Here is a 26460-nt window from a genome sequence, read left to right as displayed (position 1 = left end):
TTAAGAACCCAACCTCCTCCACTGCGTTCAGCAATTCTAGGAGAAGATTCATTTTGGAGCTGGACGTCGTTTCCTATTTTAAAGTCACCATGCTTTGTTTCACTAATCCATCAGGCAGGTTTAGTGCTCGCCCTGTCCATGATGTAAAAATTCACTGCTTTTTATTGACTTTCTTTAAACACAGTGATATCTCTTCTTGGTTTCATAGTTTTCCCAGCCCAAGTTGTTAAAACTTCTAGTTTTAACTATATAATGAGTTTACTGTGGGGAATGGCCACTAAAACCACCATCTGCTGCAGGAGCCATTTGAACCGGACCAAACTGCTATCTTACACCAAAAAAAAGTCATTCGAGATACAAACTTTTAAATGTTTTAAGGGCTCTACTGCGTCGCGTGGGATTTTTTTTTTTTTTATGGATTTCTTTATGAGCACTTTTTTGTTTCCTAAAATAGGTTCACCTTTTGTTTACCTTCATCAAACTATTATAGGTTCAACTTCATTGACAAAATAATATTCTATTAAGGAGTCCGTGTATCTCCAACCACAGCATCAATCGCCAGTACAACTTGTGATTTATGATGACCACTCTTTTCCAGCGAGCAGAGGGCCTGGGGCCGATGATGTCGGTCAATACCTGCAATATTGCCTCATTTGCAGCGGCTGTCAGAGTGACTTACAACCGCGCGCACGTTCGCAAACACACCTTCCCCCTACTGTCAAAGTAAATTGGGTGCATGTTCTCTAAACCCTATTTATGGCTCCCTCATTGTTTTTCTTGATGCGGCGGCTGACATGTGCAAGAAAGGGCAAAATTCATCCACCCATCACGCAGCGAGAGAGAGAAAGAGAAATATTTAAGACGGACAGGACAAAAAAAAGGTTGAAAGAGACTGGCAGGCATAAGGAAGAGATAGAGAGTGAGACAGACAGACAGACGGATAGATAGACTGCATGAACTCAGCTGTCACTCCCTCCATCCTCCCCATTTCTGCTTCCTGTCACTCACAGCTGATGACAGCACCATCCTGTCTCTGCCTCCGTCACCTCAATCACACAAGGACCTGATACTGTCATCACACTCCCAGCGCCATATCAAACTAGTCCACCCCGCTATATAAGATATCTATGGGTGTGTATATGTTTGTGTGTACCTGATTGGGAATGTGACCTCTGCGCAAATGCTCGATTGTGTGTCTGCAATTTGACAAGCAAGGCTTCTTGAGAAAAGTCTGTCTGACTGTCGGTCCATCTGACAAGTTCCCATTCTGAGGAAAGCCTGTGGATTAGACCCGGCCGACAAATACACCCGTCGTAAATCTCCATTGCCTACATCAGGACAGCAAACGCTTTAAGCGCATGCTGCATTGAATACAGATCAAAATCCCACTCCTTGCAAAAAAAACCAAAAACAAACTGGTTTATATAAAAATCTAGGAAATCTGATGATCAGTCAGAATAGATGTATGTTTCTTTAGTTAAATTGATCCGTCAGTATATTTCCACCCTGAAAAAATAAACAATAGAAAATAAGGGAGGGGAACACTGTCGAGTCTTTTATCTTTTAAACGTGTGAATCTTCTATTTAATTACATTTTTGACATCCCAGTTCTTCATTTTACATCAAGCATGTAATGACACCCCCACCCCCAGGAATTAAAATGTGCAGCTCCATATACAGCTTTCATCTGTGTCTTCTCCCAGCTCTCATCAACCGGCAGTGAAACATGTCTGGATGTAATATTCAATCATAGAAGAATAAATATAAAGGAGATGTAAGAGATTATTTTTGGACACCTGTTTTCTGCGGTGTGGGAGAGGTTTGCCCTGAAGTTTTTCTGACAGCAATCCTCAAGATATTTTAGCATGAGTAGAAAAGGTCTACTTTAACCCAAGCTGTGATATTTTTGTCGGTCTAATCAAATAGTTTGTTCAAACTCACCAGACTGCAACAGTAACTACATTTTTTTGGGGGTTTTTTGTTGTTGTTTTTTGCCTTGTTTGTACTGGCTTGTGTCACATTTTGTTGTTGTTGTTGTTGCGAATCAAAAACGAGGCGTTTTTTTTAATAAGTAAATCAAAATAAATATGATGCAGTAGTTTGGATTGCAGTTTTTTTTTTATAGTTCGGGCTTCCTAAGTTAGTTTTTGTTGTATTTCCTGTTTTATTTGGCACACTTCCTGTTAGGCCTGTGTGACCCCCCCCCCCCCCCCCCTAATCAGTGTCAATCAGCTCATTGAGTGCCCTCCAGTTCACGAGTCGTGCTGCATTTTAGTCCCCTTCTTTCTTTTTTCTTTCCTTTCTTTCTTTCTTTCTGTCATCAGCCCATATGTTTTGTGATGTTCTGTGCAACAACTTTGATGAACCTTTAACTTAAATAGTCATTCAATGGGTTTACTAATCTGGCAACCCGCCGTCTATGTCCGATGGCACATGGCATGGCAGCCTCTGGAAACTTGTGGGTGTCTCAGGGTCCTGGTGCAGCCAGCGGATGTCCGCTCCAAGACCCCCATACTGCGCTCGTTGTTTGCAGTCCACATAGCAACTTGAGACATTTTCAAGGAGTTGAAAGGCGATGAATCCGAGCTGATTGTTTCAAAAGTCCCCAGTTGACACCCAGGTTTTTTATTAATTATCAAACCACAGCCATAATTTTCACCCTGGCTTTTCCCGCAAATGCGCTCCGTCCCTTTTGCGCTCCACACGGACTTGTATTGCGACTGAGGCCAACTCAAACATGATCGGTCAAAGCTACCAGACATTTTCACCCCTGATACAGATTCGTTATTTATGTACAGAGAGATTATCAAGGCACAAAAAAGCCGGGCCGAATTCCATTAAGGAGGTGACTGAAAGCTACTGCCCTTGATCTCCTCTTCAATACGCACTTAAAAGCTTCTGCACATTAGTCATGAGTCCAGTCAGGTGTGGAGCAAACACACCCCAGTTTTGTCAAATTAGTGGAGCAGCAGGGCCACCTCTTAGAACCAGAGACTCCATGTGTAATTTAATCTTGCGACGAGCATGAATCATAATAAAAAGGCCTTATATTGATTATTCAGACAATGGTGCAATATTTCCTGACACAACAAAGTCTGCAATTACATATCAACATTGGATTCTGTTGGTTGCTGGACACACACACGAACATGATGACTTCATGACTGAGATTTTCACTCATTCATCAAATTTATTTCTGTTGTTCAAATGGTGAGGTGGAAATCAGATTTTGAAATAAGAGTATTGGAGGTTTCCTGTCTCGGAAAAAAAGGACAAAAATTGTTTCTGAAAGATAAAAGTAGGACTAAAACACTAAAAAGATGGCAGTCGAATTCAGATAAATGCAAATTTGTCTGTCTTTGGTAAACACCAGTGCACGTGCGCAGTGTTTCAGTACTTCAACCACCTCAAGGGTCTTTTTTCGATTAAAAAAAAAAGTATAAAGTCTTTTGGGGATCATGCAGGTTTCAATCGGGGCACCCCTGATGCCATAGAGATGGATGCTTTCACATTCGCGAATGTTTCCCACTTTCTGCTCGATACTATGTTCCACCTCAGCTCAGTGGCAATGAGTGGTTCTCACTGGCTATTTCTCCTCATTCCTCTTGGATGCTTGTCCACCCTTGATTAGCTGAAACTAGCCCCCATTAGGACTGAGAATGATCACCTCCACTGGTGCGTGAGAGCTCATTTGGGGTATTTTCTCCTCATTTGAACAGTTTGATTCAAGCCTAATGGCGCACTCGGGTGGTTTTGGTCAATTTGTAAAGTTGGTGTGAACGCAAAGAGCCAACGGGAGCAGAAAGGTTGCCTCTAGCAGGCATTTCCTGATCCACAGTGCCGGTCAACCTGAGCAGGTGGAACTTTATGGTCTTTGGCAGTACCTCATTGTTTGGGGAAAGACCCTGATCAAACTACATAAACAGCCATAAACCAACCGGAGAGTCATTTTTAGTGTTGCCTCCCCTCCTTCCAGCCTTTTATCCTCTTGGCTTCTGTTTTGGTTGCTCTTCTGAACCGTTACACATAAGAGAAATGTCCTTTCTTGCCTGTGCAAGGTGGCCCTACATTTAAAATATAAGTTATGGATTTACTCATTAATGTTCATTATATCCTCTCAGAGGACACGAGAGGAGACCAGGGAGGAGATAAGCATGTGCGCCCACATATAGACCATGATGTCTAAGATTATAGCTAACCTTTTAGTTTTGGCCATTTTAAGATGATTAATTTGACAGTGTGTTTTTAGCTGGAGGGCAGATGCGAGGAGGGAAAACACATAATTGCCTGGGTACCAGGTGCCCTTCTCAATGTCAGGCCGACTGTATGATAGAGAGTCTATTCAATAAAGCCTAATCTAGGAAGGAATTTACAAAGAGAACTGACACAGGTGAGAAAATATTGGGAGGTCATTGAGTGATTCTCTTCCCCTCTTTTTAAGGCAGTACATCAAGTTACAGAAATTCAGCATGTTAGCTTTTCCACTGGAAAGCAGAAAATTCTTTGACTTAATATGCTAATTCACTTATTTTTGGACGTATGTAGGACGGCATTCCGTCAGCAACCAATAGGATTAAGTCCTAACTGAATTCAAAACCCCTTTCTATCTTGTAGAATTCTTTTTCCAGGTCATTGTATATTCTGTTTAAAAAAAATTAAGGTCTTTCCCCGATCTGACACTGTACTTCCAGTGAGAACAGACACAACTGAAGCAGGCGGGGTCAAAGCCCCAAAACTGAACTCAAGCAAGCATAAAATCCATCCATCTTTCCTGATCCGATACTTCAAAATATGGATTAAAGCAGGGCAACCAAGCCAGGGAGGTTCGTTTTCTCATCTCGAAATAACACATTTTACAGTGGCGGTAGTCCCTTTTCACAGCAGATGTTTGTCAAACCGGGAAAAGCCCATCTGTAATTTCTAATGTTATAATGGTTCTATTCCATTAACAGTCCCAGTCCCCAAAAATGCACGACAACAAAGCTCTGGGTCACTTAAACTGAACGCAGCCGTCATTATTGTTAATTCCATGCGTTTGTCTTGCTTTGACAAGCGAAAATGTCAGGGATGAAAAGGGCCTATCCACCTGGTAGTTGGTCGGAGCGGGATTTGAGGAATGGTCTTCCAAAGGAGCTGAAATATAATTTTTTATTTCCTCCATGAATACAAAATCCCATGGTCTTGACTGGCTCTTTTCCTTCTGTCTGAAAGCAGTTGTCATTTCTGTGTTGTTGTTTTTGTTTTGACTTTGACAAGTCAGAAAGTTTGGTGTGAAAAGGATCCACTCATCTCGCAGCTTGAAAATCATCAAATAAAAGGAAACGCTGGCGTGCAGTCCTTCCTCCCTTGTTTTACGTTTCTCCATATTTATTAGATGTGGTGTTTTTTCTTAAGTTTCTGCTGCCCCAACTTTCCAGTCACTAACCGTGACAGTGTAGCCTGACCCTGCCAAATATCCTCTTTCTTCATGACACATCATTGAGAGAGAGTACATTTTCATGCCTGACATTGTTAGTCCTATTAATGTATGTGTGGATCTGCTTCGGCGAGTGTGACATCTCTACAACAGTGGCAATTAACAGCCAGGGCGACTATATTCTCGTCCAGCAGCACACGTTGCATCCATTCTTACCCATGCTATTTTATCCTTGTCTTGTTGCACTCCTCTTTTTGCAATCCTTGTCCTCATTTGCATTTTAATTCCTGTGCTTGTGCTGCTCGGCGTGGCTAATCCTGTGCTAACCTAAATGAGGCCTGTGTTCTCAGCTAAAGAGTGTGTGTTCCTGTCTCGGCCTCGCTGCTTCACTCTGGGGGGGAGAAAAAAAAAGCCCTTTTTTCGTTCCTGCACACACACACATTTCTTTGCTACACGCACATGCCCACACGCATACACTGACAGCCATGTAAGCACAGACAGACAGGCAGACGCATATTTATTCATCAGAAATAAAGGCTGTAAATCTTTATTTCTCGCAGACGCACCACATAACCACCCCCCAATCTCGCAGCATCATAGCTCGCTGAAGAAGACAAGATAGCCAATTAAATCAATCCTCACACCTCGTGTATACGCTATGCAAATACTCCTGCAGCTGAAGGAAGGAAAAAGGGGTGACAAATTCAGTTTCTCAGCTTTCCTCCCTCCCCACTACCTTTACAGTCAAAAAAAAAAAAAAAAAAAAAGGTGCTTAGATGGAAAGAGGATTACAGCTTTGCAACCCACCTGAGACGCCTGTCGGAGGCTTTATTGTGTTTGTGCGTGAAAAGCCCTTTTTACGAAAGTGCTGACGAGCCGTGGCGAAACGCCGGGACAGAGTGAGAGGGATGCAAATTGTGCCGTTGGTGAGTGCGTCGTGATTGCATTTAGATAACGCTTAACACAGCAGCTGTTCATTTACGCGTGTGCAAAAGTGTGTGTCCACAGTCGCGTTAATATAAGCTTTTGTAGCAGTGTCATATTTTCAGTTTTTCATGTTTCGGGCTAATTTGCAGGCCTGGATTATGGCGCTCCATTATAGATCCAATTCGAGACCGCGTGGTTTCACACCAACAAACATAACGCATGCATGAAATATAATACAAGCTGCTCCACAGGTTCCAATGTTTAACGCTTGTAAAGCAATAGAGCTCATGTCTGCTCATTCTGACGGAATAGCGACGGTGAATTCCCGCCGTAGCAGCAGGCGTTCTCAACGCTTTGGTCAAGGCAGCCACCTGTTGCGCTCGCTGCCAGGCCAATCATTCGCCATTTAACGCTTGCAGTGGTGTGTGTCGAAGTGATGGGATGAGAGTTGTTTTCCAAAAAAAACCAGCACACATTGTGCATTTGGCACTCAGATTGCTGCGGTGTTTCATTTATTCTTTTGTGAGATTTTACTCGGCCCGTGAAATTGTTATTAACCACATGTTGGGGACTTCCTTTAGCAGATGATTTGATGTGGTGTGCCAGTGATTGTGCTGCAGACATTTGCATTATGTGAGAGGGGAAAAGGGGACCCACTATGCTTGATTTCTCTCCTGCTACTGTATCACAACGCGGCCAACGTTCCGTATAGTTCAAGAAACCAGTGTCCGGCTTCAAAACAATCCACGCAATGAATTGTAAAACTCAGTCAACCGGATTGCTTTGTGCACTTGTAAATCTACATTAGATTAGATTAGATGAGAAGCTTGTCATTTAATGAGTGCAATCCAACCAGGAGAACCACTCCAGATGAGCGCGGTTAAGGTCAATAAATACATGAACAAGACATACACAATGCGCACAAATCAGCGATACAGGAAGCAGTTCTGCGCACATTCACCAGTTCAAAACAGAAGTGCAAAAGGAAAGTTTGCAGCGGTGATAAATCACTTATCGAATGTCCTCCTCCGGCAGAAAGTGCAGAGATGCCCCTCAGAAGGCTTCCGACAGCGGACGAAAGAGGCGACGTGAAAGAGACAGGAGCTACAAAAACAGACGTGGACAGAAAAGTGTAGATGGGAAACGTACAAAAAGGAATTCACAGACTCGAATACAGAGCTGCGAATTTAGAAAGAATACTTGAAATGCGCGGAAACAGAGTACAAAATTCCCAGCTGGAAAACAATATTAGATCATATGAGGATGAGAACAGAACATCCATGTTTCTGTCACACACGCGCGTTCATATTCTCATGTTCATTTGCCGCTCATATAAAGCAGAACTGCATGAAGACTCACGCGCAGCAGTTTAATAACAGTGCCAGAAATATCACTGCGAACTTTGAACAAAGAGTAGAAACTCAACTCATCTCATGGCTGAAAAGGCACTGTACCAACGAGTTTCTCATTATTAGTCAAATATATATGATCACTTACTACTTCTTTTTTTTTCCCGAGTATTTTAATTTGTGGCGGCCATTATAAACCAGACAAGTTGAAATTTAATTTAGGTTAATCCCCGGAGAAATTTAAAAAAAAAATCTCTGGAAATTAAATTTCTCTGCCGTTAAGTGAGGTCTAACACGTTTTGGGGTTTTTTCGGCTCCATGCGACAAATCCACTCGAATATTTGGACTGAAATCTCATGTAAATGTGAGCTTTTTTTTTTTTTTTGTAACAGAGGCAAACACACACACACACACACACACACGTTAGGATGAAACACTTTGGTTCAGGTGTCCCAGGAATCGTCACTTATCATCATGAACGTGTCCTAAAGGAGAAATCCCCCTGATGCCAACACCCACCCACCCCTCCTCTGTAACCGTAGTTAGCTCCTCACCCACTGGCACACATGTCCTCACCTACTCTCTTTGACACACACACACACTCACACACTCTTGCTTTCACATTCATAATTTCACTTTCACACATGCCTGGCACGGACAGAGGTTGGGCTTTGAACAGGACCTGCGGTGACAAGCGCCGGCTCCTGTGCAGCAAGCCATTTAGCATTCAGCTCAGCCTCCACTCTCAGGACAGCACGCTCTGCAGGGACATCACAGTGTTAGAGGCTTTTAACATTCTATAGATGACTCTGCACTGCCAGGGAGAGAGAGAGGAATACAGTGATGGAGAACAATAGTAAAAGGAAGGTTAAAGTGGGATGATTTTTGAGGACATGAAGTGGAGTGAGATGACAAAGAGGCAGAGACGGCAGCCACTTTTTGTTTGTGCAAGGCAAAGCTTGACAATACTGGAGTAGTATTACAATTACGATGCATAGTAGATCTGACTGGGAGAACATTGTGTTGGAGTGCAGCGTGAATGCATGGCTGAACATAATGAATGTGTCTCTCATCTTGTTTTTGAGGCCGGTTTACGTGTCTGGGAAGTTGCAGAGGTGTTTATCAAAAAAAAAAAAAAACAACAACAACTTATTCAAATACATTTTCAACCGAGTCTGGCGCGGAAGACTAAACTGCCATTTTAAACCTTTATTGAGCTCATCATCCAGTAGCCTTAAGAGCCAATAGGAAAAAAAAGAGGGGGGTGGGGGCTGGAAGTGTGAACATCACTCTTTTTAACTCAACATCCTCCTCTCTGGACTTGTACACCGTCTTCAGGCTGCTAAGCCAAATGTGATTTTTGGCAAATCCAGATTGAGTCCGGACAGTTACAAAAACCTGATTGGAATCTGATGTCTTCAACTACGCCAATGAGATTTCAAATTGTCTTGAATGCCTCTGTCAATTGGGGATGAATGAGTGGGCGGGGCTTCAATCAAAAGTCGGCGCGCTTTGATGCAAACGTGGGTGGGGTCTCTTCCTAAATTGGTATTTTAGCCTCGAATGTTTGGTCACAAGCTGCGATGTTTACTTGTCCTTGGAATTCTTCGAAATCAAGACTTGGACACGTTTAGTCACGTAAAGACAAAAACGCAGGACTGACATACCAACTTTTGTCAGTCGACTTTCTTCCAGAAACATTTAGAAACAGCTTGCCATCATTAACTTGTATGGGTTTTTGTTTTTGACACCCTGAGCAAAGTGGTTGATGAGTGTCAGCGTCTATGAAGGAAGGGAGGGAGGAACACACACACACACACACACACACACACACTCCATTCATCAGTTGAGAAGGAATAATAACACCTTTTAATTGTGTGACACTTGTACTCATAAATATTACCTTATCTGTACCGGATGCTCGTAAAATTACACCACCCGAATAGGATACTCATATAAAGTTACCTTCTCCGTACATATACTGGTAAAAATACATCATCCATATCAGGTAGGAACACTATCATCGTGACATTATAATTCTCAATATCAGGCTCCTCCCTGCTTGCAACACATTTTCATATTGACCACACCAAGTTTGCGTCTTGTTGACAGCTTTGCAACGTTCAGGCACACTAAAGATGTTCTCATCACTCGCAAAAAGACAGAGTGGACAGAAATAAATCAGATTTAAGACATCAGCCCGCAGTTTAAACGGTGCCTTAGACATCACCCCTAGAGTCGCCCTTGGTGCTAAATAAAAAAAAGAGAGCCTAAATGCTTCGCCCTTGCGCCGACTTCTTATTTCACTCCAGCGTTACTGCCGTGAGTAAAAAGTTGGTTTACTTTTGTTGGACGTGAAGATTCTATTGGAATGCTAATGTTGTGTCTTGCGGGTGTGTAAACAAAACCCGCCTGCTTGTGCATTCACCAGAACATCTTTAGGTGATAAATGTTGTGTTTACATCATCCTGCTCTGCTCTCGAGTGACCCAAAAATCAATAAGATACCAGTTCTGGTTGACTTGGTGTCACCTTATGGTCACTGGTGTTGAAGCCGGGTGTATTTTTAAGATCCAGTTCTCCGGGGGTAAATAATACGCGTGCATCTTCGTGGCCGACACACACGCTGTCGCACACACACACAAAAACTGATTTGAATGCTTGTCGCTCCAATGATACAGCCTACGAACAATTTTTCTTGTGCAAACTTTTCCAAAACTGCTCCTGACGCCTTTCCTCAAGGTCAGCACATTTTAAACGTGCGGATTGTTGCACAAGGTGACTGTAATATTGTGCAAATTCCCATCAGATACAAGCAGCATCAGTTCCTATCAGTCCTGGTCACCTTTTATGTCCCGGTGTGTTTCCATGAGGCGTTGGCCCCGGGAGCAGCACCAGCCACCGAGAGCCCTATATCAGGATTTTGAATCATATTAAATGTGTAATGTCGACTTATCTGCTAGCTGGAGGCTACAGTATCTCAGGCAATGTTACTGTATAGTGGCCTACCACTGGTCCCAACTGGCTGATTAGCATTTTACCCCTCCAGGAGTTCAGTACCTGGGTTTGTGCTTGAGCTGCCTGCCTGTTTTTAAAAGGTAAGGAATGCAGAAGGAGCAGAAACATTCATAAAGAAGAACCACATGAAAACAAAAAGTTTATTAGAATTCTGCACAAGGAGCCTCAGAGGCTTTACAGTACGGGTGTTTCTAAAAGTTTTAATTCTAATGAGGGTGATTTTGTTATTCAAGCATTAGGGGAAATATGTTCTTGTTAGGAGCTGCTGGAGGCCATTCATTCTCTCTCTAATCCCTGTAGTTTTCTGTTAACTCAAAAGCGAGACTCCATCTATCCTTCCTTGTTCCCTTAAGTCAGGTAAGATCTTTCTCTGTCTCCCAGCATCCTCTTCTCTCCCAAACTTCTCTGATTTCCTCTTTTCCACATGACCTCCCTCTCTTCCTCTCAGTCAGCCAGCATGGGTGTGATTGGAACCCCAAATTTGCATTTACAGCTCGATGGAAGCACTTCCTGATGACTCCGCCTGTGTTTGAGCAGGTGTGTGTGTGTTTCGAACATCTGCAGCCAGAGTGTTTGTGGGTCCCCTTGTCACCAGTCAAACCCTCACACACAGATTTTCACACATACCCTTTTCGGATTAACGCTTTTTGGAAATGTTAGCAAGTCTACTGCCTGGCCTGCTAAGGATTACTCCATCTGCAACAACCCCCTCCACCCCTAATGAGAATTCTTGTTACATTTTAAAGCGCCGAGAAGATGTCGGTTTCTCCGCTATCATCTTTTCACTCCTTTTAGCCCTGTATTTGACTCTTGAGATGTGAGAAGAAAGTACATTGTAAAATACCTGTGAAGCAAGAGAATGCACTTAATCCTGTAATATGCTCGCTGTGTTCGTTGTGCAGTTTAATGGAGCAGCTGTATTATTCATGTGCCCTGGTCTCGGGGTTTGTACAAATGAGAAATGGCAAATTAGTGCGAAGCAAAAGTTTCAGCTTGCATGACTGATTAAAAAAAAAAAGTACACACTTTCTTAAATCCAGTAAGTAGAAATTGTGTTTTTTTGGTCCTGTGTGTTTGTCCCGTCTGTGGATTATCTCAGCAGCTGTACATTCATCTGATAAAACTGAGTATTTTTGTGGAGAAATGAGATTCCCCATGTTTGAATCGGTCCCCCACAAACCCATACCTGCCTCTGAACGGAACGTTTCACGCCGAATTCTTGCACGTATATCCTCATGATTCTCCAATACCATTTTGTAAATTCAAATTTTGTGATGATTCCTCTTTTTAGTTTTGCCGGGGCATCAGCGTTTTCCATGGATGAACCCCAACCGACGTCTTTGCTCCCTAGAAAGTTGATGTGTTTTTTTTTTTTGGGATGAGCTCACTCAGGAAAAACAGCCTCATTAATGGAGGCAAAGGTGACAAAGAGGAGCCAGGGAGAACTTCTAAATGGATGTCCAAGTGGTTTCTCCTGAGTTAGTCACGTGACCTTCCTACGAAAAGTTTTACTGCACAGTACCGAGATCGTTGTTTCTGTTTCAAATCCCGTGAGTTACAACATGAGTGAATAATATGACTCAGGAGTGTGTTTTACAGTGCAGTCCATGTCATCACAACAGCTTTTGCCTTTTTGGAAATTCAGTGGAAAGCTGGGACAGTTTTCAGTTCCTTTTTTTTTTTTTTTTTTTTTTTTTTAGAAACATGTCTTTATTATAAATTGTGCATATAAACCATACAACTCAAATGTAGACAGATTTTACATATGCATTGTGTCTTAATTACATTTACACAACTTTTATAGTTTTATACATACAACGTATGTAGAAAACTCCCCACCTCTGTACGACTCTTAATACACAGAGCTGATTTCTTTGGGTCCATTTTATTTCTGAGTTGAGGCGATATTTGAAGACGATGTAACAACCGGAATTGTAATTCTTTTGTTCTGTTACATATGGATATGTTGTTAGCATTCTCCCATATACTTGTCCGTGTATCCTCATCCATCACCACCCCAAGGTCCTGAGCCCACGTTTGTAGGATGTCATGATCCACTTTACAGGACTTAGAGAGGGCCTCACAGCAACGCCTCAATATAAACTTATTGTTATGTATTTTATCAAGTAGATGTTCAGTGGGTGACAGTTCCAAATTAAATCTGCACTCAGTTTGATTCTGAATAAAACTTCTCACTTGTAGGAACCTAAAAAAGTGTGTTTGGGGTAGTTTATATTTAAGTCTTAGTTGATCAAAAGACATCAATCTACCTCCTTCAAATAAGTCCTTTAAAGTTCTTATACCTGCCTTCTCCCATAAAGAAAAAACATTGTCCATCATTCCTGGGAGAAAATCTGAATTTTTCTGTGTTGGGGCAATTGGTGATAAAACACCTATTCTCTTCTCCCATTTTTTAATCATATCCCAAACCTTTAGCGTAGATTTGACAATAAAATTGCCCTCCACAATCTCCGAGTCTTTTCGGTTCAAAATAAAAGGGAGACTAGCTAGTGTTATTGGTTTTCCCAAATTGTATGTTTCAATATCTAACCAGACAGAGTTTGGGTCATTTCGTACCCAGTCTACCAAATACCGAAATTGAGAAGCTAACTGGTATAATTTGATGTTGGGGACTGCCATGCCTCCTTTATCTGATGGCAACTGCAACCTTGCTAACTTAAGTCGTGGTCTCTTATGGTTCCAGATATATGTCCTAAACCAGTTATTTATAAGTTTGATAGTGTTATTGTTTAGTAGGATGGGAATCATCTGAAATTGGTAAAGCAGTCACGGCAAAATGTTCATTTTTATCAAGGAGGTTCTTCCCAACATTGAGAGTGGCAGAGAGGCCCATCTATCCAAGTCATCATGGATGCGTTTAAGAAGAGGTTGGAAATTGGTTTTGTACATTTTTTGAAGCACGGGAGTGACAAATATACCTAGATAAACAAAGCCTTGTGTTGCCCATCGGAAAGGTGATAAACCAGGGGGAAGAGGTGTGATGTGTTTGACCCAGTGGCATTGCCTCTGACTTATTAAAATTTATTTTGTACCCAGAAAACTCACTGAATTTATTAATGACCTCAAGGACTAAGGGGATAGACATTTCAGGTTGTGTAATAAACAACAAGACATCATCCGCATATAGCGATATTACATGTTTCCTTTGATTAATTGATATACCATGAATGTTAGGGTGGTTCCTTATAGCTTCAGCCAAAGGCTCAATTGAATCGCAAATAACAAGGGTGATAGGGGACACCCCTGTCGTGTACCCCTTCCCAGTGCAAAATATGGAGAGCATTTACCATTTGTGATAACAGCTCCGAGGGGATTACAGTACAACAATTTAATCCAGTCAATAAAGTTTTTACCTAAGCCAAATTTATGGAGTGTGAAAAACAAATAATTCCATTCTATACGGTCAAACGCTTTTTCCGCATCCAGTGAAACCACCATGCCTTTGAGGTTATTTTGCTGACAGAGTTGAATGATGTTGAGTAACCTTCTTACATTGTTAGATGAATTCCTTCCAGCAATAAACCCTGTTTGGTCATTATTAATAATATCTGGAAGGATCTTCTCCAGCCTTAAAGCTAGTGTGGTTCCTTTTTTGATCTTCTTAAATCCTGATGGGAACCTGAAAAGGAGGGAATTGGTTTAGGCCAAAAAAAGAAATAAAATAATCCAATAACCAGTTCACAATGCTAGGGGGCGACAGAGCGAGGCAAAAGGTGGGAACTGTCTGGAGCCGCTTCAGACTTGACGAGCAAAAAGTTGCTCTCTTGAATTCGTTGCAGTTTTGAGTAACTCTTTGATTCGGGCTCGGTGGACCTGCAGGGCCTTGCTGACTGACCTCAGCTGGTCTGTTACTGTGTGTTCACACCAAACGCGAATGCGAATTTCGCGTCGCGTTATTCGCGCAAATTTGACGCCGGATCATTTTAGTGTCCATTTGTGTCATTCGCGCAAATACGCGAATTCGATCACCTGCCCGAGTAGCGACTATTTCTGGCAACGTTTCTTTCCGCCATTTCACCATGGATAAACAAAGAACTTTTACGTTGTACCTGCCGTGGAAGGCCGAAATACGTCGGAAAACTAAACGCCGTCATATCTGGGTTGACACCATCTAGAGGCGAGCTCAGCTCGGTGAATTTCACCGCTCGGTGAATCGAGCTCCTCCAGGGGCTGCGTCTGGGTAACTGCCACTTCCAGCGGTATTTTTGGATGACGAGTTTAACGACCTGCTAGCTAGGATCGGTGACAGGATTTCACGAATGGACACCAACTTATTCAACCGGTTCTTGTAATTTTGACACGTAGTGTCATATAGAACCGGGTTCCCACAAATAGTCTCAATCAACTTGTCCTCCATCTTGCGAGTCACAGTCAGCCGTGACGTCGGCACATCCTCAATGCTGATTGGCTGTCTTGACGCGAATTTTTCGCCAGAGTTGAATATTTTCAACTTACACGGATGGCGAAATTCCGCCTCGGCATTCGCATCATTCGCGCCGCCCGACTGAAAATTTGTGTCATTCGCGTGTTTGCATGGACTTTGAATGGAAACTGTTCGCGCGAATGCGCAAATTCGCGTTTGGTGTGAACACAGTTACACAGCGGGGTTGAGGAGAGACAGAGCAGTGCTCCTAAATGAGAAAAACCACAAATTTAGCATGCACATTTATTTTTACAAAAATACATTTTTAAAATTTATTTATCTTAATTAAGGGAATTTATTTCTTCTAAGTATTAAACCATGTTATTTTCGTTGTCATTCGAAGCGCATAGACTCAGTCACACGTCAAATTATTTTTCCACGAGCAAACGCACCATTCCAGAGACACATTATGAATATACACTCCCTGAGAAGTTCGTCGTGTTATTAAGCCTGTCAGATGAGTGTGTGTGTTTCTGTGTATCAATAGGTGTGTGAGAGCCTTCAAGAATATGAAAAGACACATTGACGTAAATCTGCTGTTTTCCATTCTGTTTGTTTGATTTTTTCTCCCCCTCCATCCCAAGCGTGAACAATCAGCAGGACACCGGTGTGGCAGTACAAAAGGGAGGCGAGGAAATGAAAGAGCTGATGTGAACGTGCGATATCATCCTGCCTGTTAGTATTTCCTCCAAAATTAATGCTGGCAAAAGATTTTCCTCTTATATAAACATAATTAATTTCCATTTTACCCTTCATGGGTTGTGCTTCTCTGTGTGGAAGAGACCCCGGCTCTCTTCTACCAAGGAAAAGACGAGTGATACTGTCACCAAAATGGCTCAGCAAGGCTCCTTAAATGACACTACATCGTATTTTTTCTCTCCTGCTGATGGAGTTGTTGCCTTGTATTGTCACCAAGGCACCCCCTGCTGTATCACATCTCAGCCTAGTCTGGCTGTGTAAATGAGATTGGTGAAATTTGTAAAGCTGCTGCAGAAAACCAACACTCCTAACTATTACAGACTACCTCTATTATAAGTTTCACACTCCTTTCTTCCATTGTCATCATTCCCTTCCTCTCCAAAAGACGCCCTCAAAAGTTCCCCGCCTTATTTTCGCATCACCAGCTCCTCTTTGCACACCTGTCTCTTGTTCCCTCATTAGAAGTGCACTCATGATTTACTCGTAAAGGTGCGTTTCCACTGGCTCACTTCGGCACAGGTACGTTTCCACTAACACTGGGTACCACTTCAGCGTGGGTGGACTCACCAGCCGAGACCTCCCCGGCGTAATTTGTGTGCCACACAACAACAACAACAATGGACGCCTGTTGCTCGGTCAGTGGTTTTTGCTTAAATTAAAAGTGAGGGACGACAGACGGGCAAGGCTTCAAGCGGCGAAACAGAACACCCAAGTTAAGTATAAAAGACTTTACCAAGCAATCGACCAGTGTTCCACCGAGGCTAAGATGTTACGAAGTAGATGACGTGAGCGGGTGAGTTACCCAATCAGCGCCCGCTATGTGTTTACGTCACATTTTAGTCCCCGCTCAGCTTGCTTGAACCCCAGCGGAGCAGGGACCAAAATGATAACGGTTAGTACCGTGTTGGGGCCAGTGGAAACAGGGCCAAACCGACCCGACCTGAGCCTTAGTGAGCCAGCGGAAACTCACCCTAAGTAAGTCATGCCGACTGGGAATATCTGTTAGTGCAGGTAATTCTGTAGCCAGTTTTATTAAATGTTAGCGTCATGCTAGCATTCAGTTCCTGAGGAACTGCTGACACTCAACTACAACGTGAGACAAATGGAAATTTCTCCAATTCCCAGCCTCCTGAACTTGATAACAGCAGATGAATTTGGAACTACTTTTGATCAATTTTGGCCATATCAGACCCCAAAAAAGCCCTAAAACCCTCACAGTAGTATCAGGATAGCATCGCGTATCATCCCAGGAGTAAAAAAAAAAAAAAGTACAAAAAATAATAATGAGCACAGAGGTAACTACAACAAACTCTGTTGTCAGGTTTACCTGGGTGACCCTGCCATGGGAAAATGCTTCCCTGCACTGATAGCCGACCCATCGGAGGGCAATAATTTTAAGGCGCTCTTCTGTATCTTGCTCTCGGATTACGATCTTTATAAAACATACAATTAGGATAATGGCATCTAATCCACCTGACCTGAGCACTTTTGTAATCTCAAACCAAGCTTTTTCGTTCAGTTGGGTGGACCATCGAGGAAAGCACTGCCTCAGGTTACAATCTTTTTCTGGGGGAAAAAAACTGTTTGTAGCTTTTCCTGGGTTTGCTTACGCGAGCAAGAATGTGTCCTGAGCTGATGATCTCCAAATGCTGACTGACGCCTGAGGCATAATGCATGCAGGCTAGATGAATGACATAAACATAATACTGTTCCCCAATCTCTACCACACCTGCAAACACTCACTGGGGGCTCATGTAACACTGATGCAGCACACAGGAATATCTGAAATTGGACGTGACACCACACCAGAAGTAGATAAAGAACATTGTTTCTACGATCTATTCATTTTCTGTCTGACCACATCAATTATATCACCTGGTCACTGTGGTTTCACATAGTTTGATATGCTCCAGGTACTTATTATTCGTAGTATTTTACAATCTCCTCTTGAGGTTGAGTTGGATTTCTTGACTGAGCAGTTATTTGTCCCTGAAACCTGATACACATGCTTCATGCCTGCACATTTGATTAAGCACCATATTGTCCACAAAGTCTGTGTGGCATTGACTTTGTGCCTTTCGAGTTAAATTCCTCTATATGCCAAATAGATCTAGTTGCAAAGTGTAGTCTCATTAAGTGATCAAGGTTAGAATAACACTGTACAAATCAGAAACATGTGCTCCATTGACAACAAATCCACACAAGTTGTTGTAAATGATATTGGGGTACCTCAGGGTGCCAATTTGAGTCCTCTATTGTTTTATTAATTTGTCTGTAATGTCGTACCTGAAGCAACAGGTTAGCTGTATGAAGATTTCACTTTACGAGTGTGCTAATAGTATAATTAGTCAATGAAATAAAGCTTTTTTTGACATCAGGCTAAAAAGTGATCGTGTTATCCTGTTATTGTACAGCTTTTGTATTTCAACTTGCTGCTGTGCCTTCCCTACACCGTTCACAAAGCTAATAAATAGAGCTAAATCTGGGGAGAAATCCTTTGGGGGGGGTTTTAGTGCAACAATTACCTCAAATACACAACCAAGATGAGGCTTCAGGTCAACAATTTTCCTGAATATCCTTGAGACTTACTGAAAATCCTTCGACCTCAGCCTCAGTGGTTATTTTCCGTGGGCTTCAACTGATTATGCAAAAAAACATGATAATATGAAGACCAATTTTTACATATCAAACAAATAAAGAGATATCATGTCCTTGAAATCCTACAGAATCTCCATATGAAGCATTTCCCTGTGTGGCCCGGGCTCCAAGGTTGACAAACTCATGTTTTTTTCAGCTGTATTCTAAATTTGCTCTACATAAATTAATGAATGACAAAATCCCAAAGGGACATGACAAAAAAAAAAAAAATCTGTGGGGGTAAAAAAGTCAAGGTTTTTCAGTTTTACAAAGTGGGGCTTCTGACAGCTAGCAATGACACTGTCCTCTATTCTTTCACCTCTACCATTCATCCTCTTATTGGGCTTTTCTTTCTGATCTGTCCCTATTTTTTGCCATCTTTTCTTCTTCTACAGCCCGAATGACCCTGGAGGTTTTGCAGAAGCGAGTCAATCAAGATTTGAGAAGAGAGGGAAGAAGATCTGAGGCATCATGCTTGATTTCAGACTGCGTAACAGCCCCGGTGTGCTTGTGCAGGCGTTGGTGTGTATGTGCGCTCTACAGCAGGGGGTTGTCAGCACAGGTTGGCCTGACACAGGAGTTGGTTTCAGAGGTTGCCTCGGAAATGAGGCGGAAACTATTCCGCCAACTCCATTCTTAAGACAGACGGGAAAAGTGACTTTGGGAGTTAACAACCACTCTCTCAAAGGACAAGTGGCACCAAAGTTAAAGGATGTTTTATTTATATATTCTTTGTGTTTTTTTTTTTCTTCTGGGGGAGTTTGGCAAAATGACCTAGAGAATTTGTAATTACCTCTGGAGCGTGACGTTTATCTCATTTCGACACCTTGCCCTGCATTATAAATCCCGGAGACAATACAAATTAAAAATGAATGGTGGTCTGGCACCTCGGGTTCAGGGGGGTGTTACACAGAGCTGGGAGTTTTTAAGTTCTTTTCACTCTTGATAGATCTTGTTCCCAATTCTGCTGAACTTATTCCAGAGTGATCTGAATGACAGGTTAGGTTTAAATGAGGTGAAATAACACGGCGTCAGTCTTTGTTTTAATGAACTCTCGGAAGAAATCTAGGTTTACTCTGCAGAAGTGAAAGAGGCTGAATCAAAAATATGATTAAAAGCTAATTAAACGCATCATTAAATGGCCAATGAATGTATCTGCCTGTAGTGTACAATGACGTTCATGTATCACGGCCGGCTGTCTGGGCAGGCGGTATCATTTGTCTCTGCTGCTTCAGCACAAACTTTGAAATGGTTGCGTAGTTTCTCAACACTGCAGCACCCCAAGTCACACCGCTTTAAAATGCATTACATACACATGCTGCTTTTCTCTGATAAACGTACACACTCATGGCCTCGTGCGCGCGTTGAAAGCCGTCCCTTGAAGTCGTATTTTTACCATGTTTTCCCTGTTCTCTGCCAGTTGCTCCTGGCAAATCTTTTGAGCTTCCCACTCCACATTGACTCCAAAGGGTCACGGACCGGCAGTCAAACTGCACATAACCCATCGATGATAGAAAATAAATCTCTTTATCAAGACTTTTCCGACACTGAGACATAGGGTCGGAAGGTGTGTTGCTGTTTGAATGTTCTCTGCGCCAGGGAAACGTCTCCCGTCTGCCCTGCTCCTCAAAGGAGCTCCAGAGTGCGAGCTTAGATCTGAAGCCACGCAATTTGTCAGACGAGGTGTAAAGATTTTCTTCCTTGCATTGCATTTTAGCTTCCAGTTGAGCAGTCAGTCGAGCTTCCATACAAAAAAAAAGAAAACGTTAGCCTGGAAATATTGAATTCTCTCATATCTTGAGTTTAACCGGAGTAGTCGAGCCCAAATCTGGACTTCCATGTGTAGCAACAAGCTTTTTATGTTGTTCTCCAGGCTTTCAAACACATGGGGTCTTTAATGGCGGAGCTTTAATGGAATTAATTACCCACCACTCTGTCCAGTACATTTGGCAGCTCTTTAAACAGCAGCTTGGCTGGAAGTACCTCCCTTGTAAAGGAAAACATTTGTTTTCTGCTGACCCTACTCAGTCTTACGGAGTACATTCGTCTAATTTGTCGTTTTTAAGTGGAATGAGATCATTTTGGAGGTTGATCTTTGACTTTATTGTTGAAACTCCTGGTGCCACTCATCACAGAAGCGGTTCTGATACAAATGGACTCGCACAATACCTCTTCTCCGTGGCTGTTTTGGTTGTTGCGTTACTTTTCAAAGCTGAAAACAGCCTTATATGCTCGTCCAATCGGAATTCAGCGCTTGCTGAGAGTGAAGCATTCAAGGTTGATTCATCAAACCTATGAAGAAAATCTCCTGCAAGGTCTTTCTTTTTTGCAAAACAAACTCTCTCTCTCACACGCACACACACATAAACATCTCCTCCCTTGCTTTTGTTGGTTTACTCTCCAAACAAATAAAATTCTCTTTATAGTTTCGCTCGCTTTTGACAATTCCACGCCGCACGCCAGGCACACAGGCAGAGGGCATGAAAGAGGGCTGGCAGGGATGACATCACACAAGCAGCTGTCATCTTTTTCATTGTTTTGCTGCCGGCCTCTGCCTCTGGATGATGTTTCTGAATCTGGAGTACACGCAGCAACGGGGGGGGGGGGGGAGAGAAAAAAAATCAAAACAACTCTTACTTTTATCGACGCACGCTGACCCCAGTGTTGAGAAAGTGACGCTTTTTAATAGGCGAGCGCTAATGATCTGCAATTTCACGTTCGAGTGTATTATTTTACCAACATGGCAATATATTTTGACGGCACCCTGGATGAGACCAGATGGCACCCCAGGGTGCTGCAGCCCAGATGACACAGGCTGGTGTAATGAATCACAAAGATGCACACAACCTACAAATCAAGTCTGTATCATCTCTGCATGGGCTAAACTCATATTCCCAGACGGTTAGCTTTGATCAAGTGTCTTGTTCAATTACGGGAAAATATCAAATAGAATTTTGACTTTATTCTTTTACTTGAACATGATTTTTGTTTTGTCCATAGCCTGCCTTCTTTGTGGATATTAATAAAACATCAAATGTGCAATTTTTCATGCATTAATCCGCACGGCAACAGCAGAAGCGTCCTCATTATGCACTTTCTTCTTTCAGAGTTCTATCGTGGAAATTCCTGCAGATTTGCAGCTTTTAGCCTTAAAATAAAATACGTGCAGTGATAAAAAAAAAAAAAAAAGGTGAAGAGTTGAGATGTTGTGGGGGTTTTTTTGTTGTTTTTTTTGTTGACGATTTGGGGATTCTGACATCGTTCCCTCGTGGACTCTTCACACATTTGCCGTGGGTGTGTTCTTGCAGCGCTGTGGTAAATATTACAAGATGTAAGCAGGGGAAAAGAATATGTTCTCTATGTGTTCTTTATTGAAGTGTCAGTCAAACCCGTGTGGGTGGTCAGCCCCCCCCCCCCCCCCCTCCACCAGTCTCTGTTGACCATCTTCTTATCTTTACATCTCCATCATCTCCATCCGTCTCAAGCGTCAGAACCGCAGAAAAGGTAAAGCTTCCTTTTGTTCACAAGTGAACGGAGAATCCATGCAGGCTTTGACGGCGCCAAATGTTTTGTTCGGTAAGGAGCCCTACGATTACAAACTGTCTGGAATTACTGTCGCTCCGTTTGTTCTCATCCCCTCGACATGCGATGATCCGCTTAGAACTCAGTCGTACTGTACATTCAGAGTTTTTGTTTCTGGAACCTGGAATGGGAAATGACATGGATTTAGTGGTTAAAACAATGACACCGCATGTGTCACAGGCACTCCAGGCACATCGTTCATTCCCGGGCTTCATAGAGATGCGGATTCAGGATTCACGTGATATTTATAGCATAAATTAATCATAATCATGTGAAATTTGAAAGAATGATCCAAATATTCTCCGGTAAAATGAATCCTTTTTACTTTCAGCATTCATCTTATATCCAGTTTCCTGATGTCTGAGTGCTTTCGCAACCTTTTTGAAAAGATAATTCAATACATTTTTCGACCGATCCTATCGATACTTCGCACGTGAGTTGAAATTCAGTGGTTCGGTTCCTTTCCTCAAGTTGCAGTTCCATCTTTGACATGTCACCGTCAAATTCAGTCGATTTCCAACTGTGTGGAAGTGGAGGCATTTGCTATTTCCTCATTTACACGCGCAAGTTTAAACTTCGTTCAATGAAAACAATTTCATTTTCTCTGTAGTTTCGCTTATAAAGCCTATTTTGTTTAAAATGTAAGTGCATGTATAGCAGTACATGTGTTTTATAGAACATATATTTATCTCTCCATCCCCCGACAGTGTCTTGCATGTTAGAAGAACTGCTGGAGCCTCAACGCTGAAAGGTCAAATCATCAGTTACGGCCCTGCAAAAGAGGTGTGCGCCTCCTAATTTGTGCTGTTTTGCTCAAACCAAATTCAGATTGTGATCAGTTGATATCTGGCGCACTAAAACGTCTGCATCAAGTCCAGCAACGTCCTTCTTTTCAACAGCAATCGACACTGCAGCCTTTATATAACACGTTTAAATAGAAACTTGTCCTAACTAGATGCAACTGGAACAATCTTCCAAACTTCTGCATTCGGTCCACGGACTCTTTCCTTTGTGTGTAAGGCGCTTCCTCCACTCATTAGCGTGCTAGATCATCCTTTCGCATATGGGAAGTGCTTCATCCACTTTCTGTGCCCTGCCATTTTGGTAGTCCCCCCGGAGTAAAGGAAAGTTCACACACATCTTAATTTCAAAAGACAACTATCGGAGATGCACGTGTAATTACCGCCGTACCACATTTGGAGGCATATTTTTAAACATCATATATTCTTTTGTTCTACACTGGAAACAATACATAATGTATAAGGCCGCTAATTAACTGTTATGATGGCCCTTTTTTATGGCATGTATGAATAAAATCAATAGAACTTGCTAAATCTTGACTTATTCTCCTCAAATACATCATGAATATTAGCTAGCGCGCCGCGCACAGGGATCTTGTAATTCACAGCGCTGTATTGTAAGTTCTTTCCTCTCCACAGTTAATAGATTGTGAAAGAAGGATGAGGTAAAGAGGGAGGAAGTATTGCAGCCAGCTAATTGGCTCCTCAAACAAATAGTGTCAGTGTCAGCGTAATGCCAGAAACGCTTCCGAAACCCATCCCGAAAGATAATGACCTAGACACACCCCTCTGTCAAGCAAAATAAAAGTACTGCTTCATCAGCCTCTTCTTTTTTATTATCCGTTTTTGGCATCTAGGCGTGTTTACAAGACAGCTCCTTATTGTCTTCCCTGATCTTATCCTTTGCCCCCTTTTCATTTCCGCTTTCATTTAGATGCCACGACGCAACACCTCTCCCTCTCTCTCTCCCTCTCTCTCTCCCTCTCTCTGTGCCAAGTCCTCATCAAGTACCCCGGTGCTAAATATGCAACGGCCTCCAAAAAAAAAAGGTGCTTATTCCTTTTCCTCCCTATCTCTCCATCGTGACCTCTCCGGCACTTGCCATCGTCCCCCCCGCCCCCCCCCCCCCCTTCGCTCAATGCTCAACCGCTACACTCTCAGAGGAAATACAGGCACTGCCAAAGAATTCATAGGATTTGTTGTACAACTGATCCCTTGGAGGAAAGCTCAAGATAAGGGAGGAAGAGGAGGGTGGCGGTGGAGGAAGGCTTGAAGGGTCAGGAGAACCGTGGGGTTAATGTGAAGGGCTGGCACTGCATTAGGAGGGTCTGATTGAAAATAAGTCTCAGTTGGAAGAGATCCTTTTCAAATTTACCACAAAGCGAAGAGCTCAAAGTCTTTGGATTTTGCCTGGTTTGCAGGTGAAAGGCTTGAACGTGTATTTGTGCACCATTTCAGTTTGAAAACGCTCGATTAGGAAAAAGGTTGTCACGCTCGGCCAGGTAACCGCTGATTATGAGACAGTAAAGAAAGACAGGCGTCACACACACAGGTGTGGTGTTATGACAGTGTTCAAGACATCTAACCACTGTAATTGAAATCACAATATTTGCCACCGTCTGACAGGATTTTTGATGTTGCGGTAAAATGGCGAGCTAATGGCGTCCACATAGATTTGACCATTAGAGAGAATCAAAGCCAGAGGTTTTCTACAATACTGCTGATTATCCACCTGCCCCTTTATTTATTTATATATATATATATATATATTTTTTTTTTTAAACGTCGCAGAAAACTTGGTCCTCTAATTTGAATGTGTACGGCTTGTACTTATTTCCACGATGGCATCAAAGCGTGTGGAGTGCGCCTGTTCTCTTTAGCAAGAGGACAAGAAAGCGTTGCAAGATTAAACACAAAACCTGACTTGTCAACTTGCCCCCCATTGCAGGCTTTCAATGAGCAGCATTCTTAACGGCAGGTTTGTAATTTGCTACGTGATGTGCAGAGGGATTATGACCCGCCACGATAAAGCTTTTGTGATTTTATTTATTTTATTTTATTGCAAGGAAAACTACATACGTAATGGGCTTTTGTCATGACGCTGCCCTTCTCCCAGATTTTGGGTCCACTTTCCTAAAACGAGCGTTCCTGACGTGAAACTGTCGAGAAAACTCACAAGAGTCGTTGCATGACGATAAAATCGCCGCTGGCAGAGCTTATTTGGAAAAAAAAAAAAAAAAAGTTTGGCTTGTATGCGCTTTTGTGGGGAAAAATATTCAAAATCGGCCTTGTGACATCAGGATCCCCCAGGTTTTAACAGTTGTTGATTGACAGTTTGAAATCCGTCAGAGGTGGAAAAGTGGAATTCCAGTCTCGCTAGCTGCCTCTCTTCAGGGTAACAAACGTGCGATTCCTTTCCTTTCCTTAAATTGTCGTGTTCTCTGCCTCTCGTTCTCCGTGTGTATTCCAAAGGTGCTTTATTGTGGCAGCTTCTACACGCTGCCGGGTATTCATGACACCCGTTTCAAATCCCTTTTTCTTTCTTTTGCTTTGTTAGCAGCTCTTCCTTCCCATCCGCTGGGTTGATTCCCTCCTGTTTCACCCCAGCCCGGCTTGTTCTTGTGCTTTAACGCGCACGGAGCTCGCTCTCATACACATGCACTTGCTTGAGCCTAAATCCTAAATAAAAGCTCATACTTTGCAAAAGCTCTCGCGTGTGGAACTTCAGTTCAGACTTATCACAGTTCAGCAGCATTTATTTCTGCCTGAAAATGGGAAGAGACACACCTGTTGAGCCTTTCTGCTATTTTATTTCTTCGTTTACTGAAATGTCTTCACTGCAGTATGTTTCCTCTGCTTGACTTTTATTCCATCTCTTTGCAATTTAGCCTCATACCCTCTTTAATATTACCATCATTACCAAGATGGCTTCTTCTCTCCCTCAAAACTTCCCTGAAAGCTCCCAAAAACCTGTACTGTACCTTGAAGTGCACCGCCACGGTGCTGCGGTCTGCACACCCCAAGCTACAACCCAAGCACACAATAATTCCGCATATAAGGGCAGCGCTTCTGCCTCAAAACACACCGAGCCACTGGATTGAAATGTGCCTTCCGTCTGCATTGCCTCCACAGCATACGTCGTCGCCAAAGTAACATCTCAGAGAATTGTGAAGGAGAATGACACTTTTTTAAAATGTATTCTGTAGTTTCTGCCAGTGAAACATTCCGGATCATACAACAGTTAAGGCAGTAGTCTGCATGTGTAGCTGGGGGTCCAGTCTGATAGCCTGCGTTGGTAGGTGTGACCGTAAATCGTCAAAACTCGCCGTCTCGTTGCCTGCTCTCTCTCTCGCCTCAGTCGGTCAAGGCGGGTGGCCGCCCTCGTAGAACCGTTTCTGCCTGTTAAAGCGAAGGACCCCGCCATCCTGGAGGTGCTTCCTCATGGAGGACAGTTGCGTCTCAATGAATGCAAAGACTACGCGGAACGTCTCGCGACACAGTCGAAGCTTGGCAGTGGCTTTTAACCCTCACAGCGATGAATTATGCACCGGGCACGGGTTGTACACTCTACTTGTTTTGTGTAGCAGAG

At 42.8% G+C, this 26460-nt stretch overlaps 1 long non-coding RNA gene across 2 annotated transcripts in view; it reads left to right on the top strand.

The window, feature by feature from the left end:
* The window catches only part of LOC147272618 (uncharacterized), a 217339-nt gene extending 196405 nt beyond the window's left edge, over positions 1 to 20934 (top strand). For both annotated transcript variants that reach the window (XR_015115910.1, XR_015115911.1), the window contains exon 4: positions 18885 to 20934. This is a non-coding gene — a long non-coding RNA (uncharacterized LOC147272618). The remainder of the gene's footprint in view (positions 1 to 18884) is intronic.
* The last annotated feature ends 5526 nt before the right edge of the window (positions 20935 to 26460 follow it).

The sequence above is a fragment of the Aulostomus chinensis genome, chromosome 1 (assembly GCF_037954235.1).
Source record: "Aulostomus chinensis isolate RoL2024-O1b breed Wild chromosome 1, RoL_Achi_v1.0, whole genome shotgun sequence".
NCBI lineage: Eukaryota > Metazoa > Chordata > Actinopteri > Syngnathiformes > Aulostomidae > Aulostomus > Aulostomus chinensis.
The sequence above is the reverse complement of the archived record's forward strand: the minus strand, read 5'-3'. Positions and strand labels throughout refer to the sequence as shown.